Below are 6,436 nucleotides of genomic sequence, written 5' to 3'. Positions count from 1 at the left end.
ACAAGCAGTAAAGGTAGATCAGATGTTAGGAGTTGCTAGGAAAATGGTAACAGAGAACATAATTTTATCACACTATGCAGATTTGTAACTTGTCAGTGTGTTGAATACTATCAGTTCTGGTGGTCTTAACTTGGATTTTTTTGAGTACAATAAAGTTGGAAAAAGCTCAGGTTAAGGTGGCACAAAATGACATCTGTTTGAAGAGTAATTAAGCAAAATAGGAATCTATTTGGCACGAGACCATCTAGATTTCTACATAATTGCGTGTTGTAAAGAGAAAGTAGGTAGGGATTGATTAGTGTTTGTTTCAGTATAAGAAGTGGGGAGCATCAAATGAAACTACCAGGAGCTGTGCTCAGAATGAATGTGATGAGGGATTCTTTGTGGAACAGAGCTTTGTACTGTGAAACCTTTCATAAGAGTGTTACAGATGCCAAAATATTACGTGTTTCGAAAGGAAAATAGGCATTTTTTGTGACAGCTGTAGAGAAATCAGGTCCTTCTCAGTAAGGAAGCATTTAGCTGTACAAGGGATTTCCGAATTTGAGAATAACTTTTATCTGCAGGTGGCTGTGATTAGAGAATAGGGTACTTGGCTAGATGGGCCTGATCCAGTTACTCATGTGGAAGAGGGAATTTGTGGTTGTGTGGTCCTTTAAGAAAGGATAGAAATAAAGGTGTGCTTGATGAGCTTATTTGCAGATGTCTTAAAAAGGTTGTCTTGAGGAGAAGGATGAATGTGAAGGATGGCTGGGAAAGCTGGCACAATGTGGGTGAAGGAGAGTGTGCAAGTGGCTGAGGGTGACAGCGGAGTAAATGGAACAGGCGATATACTACATGGTTTTGAAAACCAGAATGGGTACGGAAGAACAGAATGTTGAATGTGTAGATTGGTTGTTTCATACTTCATTATCCAGTATGCCAGTTCTGATGCTTTATTATGATAATCCTATATGGGTGTACTTTCTTTCATATTTTAATTACACAAGCTTGCATGGTGCTTAGGGCACATAACATAGAAAATCCTCTTTTTTGCCTTCATAATATTTAAGCAGTGGTGTTATATACACCTCAGACAATGAATGAGGCATTATAGTTTGATACAAATGCTGTTAAACAAAAAGGTTTACACCAGGAGTGTAAGCTGCAACAAATAATTTTGTTACCAAACCTACAATATTTTTCTCTAATTTTGTTTACAGGATTCTGAGCAACAATAAAATAACAGAGTTGAAGAATGGTTCCTTCTCTGGATTACACCTTCTGGAAAGATTGTAAGCACTTAAACTATTTTCATTTTAAAAATGTTATATACTATTTATGTTTCATTACTAATTCTGAGACAAAAATGTCTTATTTAAAAGATGTATTCTTAATTTATTTTTATGTTGTTGGGTTTTTTTGTCATTTGAGAGTTAACATAGTTAAGCCTTGTCTTCATGAATATCAGGTGACAGCACAAAGGGATAATCTCACCTTTGGGTGAGGTTAGGGAAGTTTCAATGGGAAGTTCACTGGAATGCTGTAATGACTGGATTTGCTTTGTTGTTGTTGTTCTCATAATATACAAGTTTGTGTAAAGAAAATTTTTTCTTTAATTTCTTTTTTTATGAAGTGTTAAACCCTTTATCAAAAATTCTGTATTTGTAGGGCAGGTGGATAGATATATTAGACCCCCTAAAAGAGGCTAGGTTCATGGTAAGTTTGTAGACATTTTAACAGTTCTGCTGCTTAGTTTACAACTGCAGTATATACTGAATGTATGGGAGGAAGAATGGGAGTTTGATGGGAGTAACTTCTTTTACTTCCTGTTTTCACTTTCTCTTTCAGATGATATATTATCTATGGGATAAGAAGCAGCATTGTAGCTTCTGTTACAGTCGGCTTTTTTCCAGCTGGTAGAAGGTCAGGATTGGCAGGTTGATCTACCTGGGAGCAAGCAAAAACTTTAGAGATAACGATTTTTCTAGGCCATTTGTCTGGGAAGGTAGCCAGTTTCATAATCATCTTGCAACATCTAGGAAGAGTTCCAAACAACTTCTGGCTTCAGGGGATTAAAAGTATTTTATTCTTCCTCTAAAACTTGGAGGCTACAATCCCAGTCACCTGGCTAAATAAATTCAAATGCTTCCACCATTCCATCCCCCTACATGTTAGAAGAGTCTTCTGCACTTGCAGATGAGCTTTATTTTAAAAATAAACCATTGTGCCAAAGAAGCAAGGTTGTCAGCAGTGATGGCATTCTAGATCTTTACATGTTATTTTGGCATCCTTGGTTAGTTAATAAAGGCATCTGCTGACAGTTGTTATTTGTTAACTCCTTATCATTTTCAGACAGGAAATACTTGAAACTCTAATTAGTTTGAGATTTTAATTTATATTTGCTCTATGAATCCAAATCTTAATTTTCTTTAAAATCATAAGAACCCAGGTTTCTTCCATTCAACTCCTGTGATTTGTAAGGATTCTTTAGGTTATTTTAACGTATTTCATGAAAAGAAAAAGAAAGGAAGACAACATGTTTGGAGAATTTAAAGTGATCTGAGAAAGCAGTATTTTAGATGATACGGTGATCTTACCTGAATGAAATAACGCACTTTATGTGCACTGGTGTAGGAGTTAATACATCAGTAAATAATTGTTAATGGCCAGGTGTCTTCATAAAGGAAGGGATAACTAGCATGATATGCTAGTCATTAATGAGCATCTCTTTTTTTGTGTGTGTGTGCAAGACATATTTAAAAACAATCTATGTAACCACAGCAAAAGTAAATTTTTCTGCCTTAAATGTTTTTGTGACATTGGACAGAAGCTACTGTTGTAATTAAAATAATTTTTCAAACCTAAATAAATAGTCAATGGAAGAAAATGGAAGGCCACAGTAACTTTTAAACACCACAGAATCATCTAGGTTGGAAAGGACCCTGGAGATCATCTAGTCTAACCGTTTGCCTAGCATAGTTCCCACCTACACATATCCTTAAGCTCTAAATCAACCCTACTCTTGAACACCTCCAGGGATGGGGACTCCATCACCTCCCTGGGCAGCCCATTCCAACGCCTAAAAACCCTTCTGTAAAGAAATACTTCCTAATATCTAGTCTGAACTTTCCCTGGCACAACTTGAAAGCAACAGGACAAGAGGGAACGGCCTCTACTAGGCTGAAGAGGCTCAAACCCAGCTCTCTGCAGCTTCCTTTCAGGTAGTTGTAGAGGGTGATAAGGTCTCCCCTCAGCCTCCTTTTCTCCAGACTAAACAATCCCAGTTCCCTCAGCCGCTTCTCATAGGACATGTTTCAGACCCTGCATCAGCTTCGTTGCCTTTCTCTGGACACGCTCGAGTCATTCAATGTCCTTTTTGTAGTGAGGTGCCCAAAACTGAACCCAGGAATCGAGGGGCGGCCTCACCAGTGCCGAGTACAGGGGTCAGATCCCTTCCCTGTCCCTGCTGGCCACGCTATTGCTGACACAAGCCAGGATGCCATTGGCCTTCTTGGCCCCCTGGGCACACTGCTGGCTCCTGTTCAGCCGGCTGTCAATCAACACCCCAGGTCCCTCTCTGACTGGCAGCTCTCCAGCCACTCCTCCCCAAGCCTGTGCTGCTTGGGGTTGTTGTGGCCCAAGGCAGCCCCCGGCATTTGCCCTCATTGAAACTCCTCCAGTTGGCCTCAGCCCATGGCTCCAGCCTGTCCAGGTCTCTCTGCAGAGCCTCCCTACCCTCGAGCAGATCAACGCTCCCACCCAACTGGGTGTCATCTGCAAACTGACTGAGGGTGCACTCGATCCCCTCGTCTAGATCATCAATAAAGATGTGAAACAGGAGTGGCCCCAACACCGAGCCCTGGGGGACACCACTCGTGACCGGCCGCCAACTGGATTTAACTCTGTTCACAACTGTCTGGGCCCGGTTGTCCAGCCAGTTTTTTACCCAGCGAAGTGTGTGATTGTCCAAACCTCGAGCAGTCATTTTCGCCAGTAGAATGCTGGGGGAAATGGTGTCAAAAGCCTTGCTTAAGTCAAGGTAAATTACATACACAGCCTTTCCCTCATCCAATAAGCAGGTCACCCTGTCATAGAAGATCAGGTTTGTCAAGCAGGACCTGCCTTTCATAAACCCATGCTGACTGGGCCTGAGCATCTGGTTGTCCCTCATGTTGTGTATAATGGTGTTTAGGATGAGCTACTCCATAAACTTCCTGGGCACCGAAGTCAAGCTGACAGGTCTGTAATTTCCTGGATCATCCTTCCAAACCTTCTTATAGATGGGTGTCACATTGGCCAATTTCCAATCTGTCCGGACCTCCCCGGTCAGGCAGGACTGCTGGTAAATGATGGAAAGTGGCCTGGTGAGCACCCCAGCCAGCTCCTTCAGCACCCTTGGGTGTATCCCATCTGGTCCCATAGACTTGTGTGTGTCTGTGTGATGTAGTAGGTCACTGATTCTCTCCTGGATTACACCAACATTATGTTCAACAGTTTCAAATTATATTCCTTAATGTTCACTAAGGTAACTTTCATGCCTTTAAAATTACACTTTTTTGACAGTTTATTGCTATTTTTCTTACTATTCATAGTCTTCCTTATTTTCTTATGAGTGTTTTCTTTTTTTGTAGATACTCTCTTCTCCTCACTTTTAATTTGAGGTGAAACAGATAAAAGAAATACATTCAGTCAGCATTTAAATAGTTTTTTCGGACAGTAACTTTGTCACTTAACATTACTTCTTACCAGGGTAGAGATTCTGTATTCATTTAATGTTTGTTTGTTCATTTCTTTTAATATTATACTTCATAGCAAATATTTTTGTCATTTCTCCTTAATGGTTTTTGGAACGTTTTTAGATGTATAGATATATTTAACCAAAGCCGTAAAAAACCCCAACAATCTTAATACGTCAGCAACATGTACCTTCATAGTAATTGTTTTTAACTGTATTTTAATGAATATTTTTGAATCCTAAAATATAGTTCCAGAGCTTCATCATTCATCTTGTTTTCTCCTGTTTAGTTCTTGGACATATTAATGAAAATTTACATTTTTTTAAATACTTCCTGGTATTTTTTCAGTTCTTCAGATAATCTTTGGCATATGGTATCTGCAGCTGACAAATTGTTGCCTTTTAGGTTATTGTTTTGATCAAACATGTTTTCTATTTGCCTTATCCCCATCTGACAATTTTTCACTGTTACTATTGAAGGGGAAAGGTTATTTTATTTGTTGCTTGTATGCCCCCAAACTATGGGAAAGTACATTAAAAATGCTGACTCAAAGTATGAATTTCAAATCTGTTTGGTAATAACTTTGTGCATATATGTTAATTTCTGAAAATATAGAATGTGGCAATGCATTATTTTGTAAACGGGGTGATAAGATTACAGAAATAGTTTGTTTTACTGGAGGGTGAAATGTTTGTTAATTATGGTAGAAAATGACTATGCTGTGTCTACATCTAATCTTACAGGAAAAAAATTCATTCAAATAATAGCTGAATAACAGTAAGCAGGTCAAAGATCTTTACCGCCATAAGTGATAATTAAAATGTCTGTACAAAAATTTTAAATATTTTAATCACCACTGACTTTGTTAATGCTGTTTTGCATATGGATGCAGTTTCCTGCAGTTTAAATGTTGAAGTAACTTCTTCACAACTAATTTATGGCATATAATTTTTCATCTAGTAGATACTTGACTTTATATATTGTTGTTCAAAGTCCAGCAACATCGAAGCAAACTGCTGTTTTCCATCTAGAAGGTAGCTGATGCTGCCTGTTGATTTTTGCAAGAATAAGGAAGATTACTTTGTGTATTTTTCATTGTACATGACGGAGAGAAGAGGAAGAGACAGGCATGGAAATCAATAAGATATTTAGATAGCAAAAGAAGGGTTTGGTATTTATTAAACTGTAAACAATGATGGGTTTACCAATGTGTTTTTAGGGTGTACTCATATACTTTTGAAAAGGGAAAATGTGTAGCATGAAGGGAGTGTTATTTATGGAGAGTCTCATTTTTTTTCTCTCCTGTTTTTACAGCACCGATCTACAGATATCTGGATGCCTTAAATAAAAATAGGAGCATCTAGTACTTTTTCAGACAATAACAATTTCTGATTTTAATTCTTGTTGTGATAGTGCAGCAAAGCTTGTGAAAAGATGGACCTGAGTTCTCCTAGTGGTGGACCTGAACTTTTTTTTTTTTAAGTCTTTAAAAGTGATAGGAAGTCTCAGTATTTCTTGTTTGAATATTACTGAGCAGAGAAATTATTTTATGAATATTCAGGAACTTGTTTTCTGCTCTAACTTGAGTTCTGGTTTCAATTTTGGAAACTCCATTGCTGTTAGCCCTGGCTCTTTCAGAAGAAGACTGAGAGTGTTAGACTAACAAAATACTTATTTTCCCCATCCTCACCTGCTGCTTAGGTAATCTCTTGAAGATG

The 6,436-nt window shown here is 38.3% G+C and overlaps 1 protein-coding gene across 1 annotated transcript in view; it reads left to right on the top strand.

The window, feature by feature from the left end:
* Positions 1-1,208: 1,208 nt before the first annotated feature.
* ADGRA3 (adhesion G protein-coupled receptor A3) overlaps positions 1,209-6,436 on the top strand; it is a 47,102-nt gene continuing 41,874 nt past the window's right edge. Inside the window, exon 1 of the mRNA XM_026846947.1 lies at positions 1,209-1,274. The gene's annotated coding sequence lies outside the window, so the exon portion shown is untranslated. The remainder of the gene's footprint in view (positions 1,275-6,436) is intronic.

This window comes from Athene cunicularia, assembly GCF_003259725.1.
Source record: "Athene cunicularia isolate RWA chromosome 4 unlocalized genomic scaffold, athCun1 chr4_part1, whole genome shotgun sequence".
NCBI lineage: Eukaryota > Metazoa > Chordata > Aves > Strigiformes > Strigidae > Athene > Athene cunicularia.
Note: the sequence above shows the minus strand (reverse complement) of the source record. Positions and strands in the feature narration are given on the sequence as shown.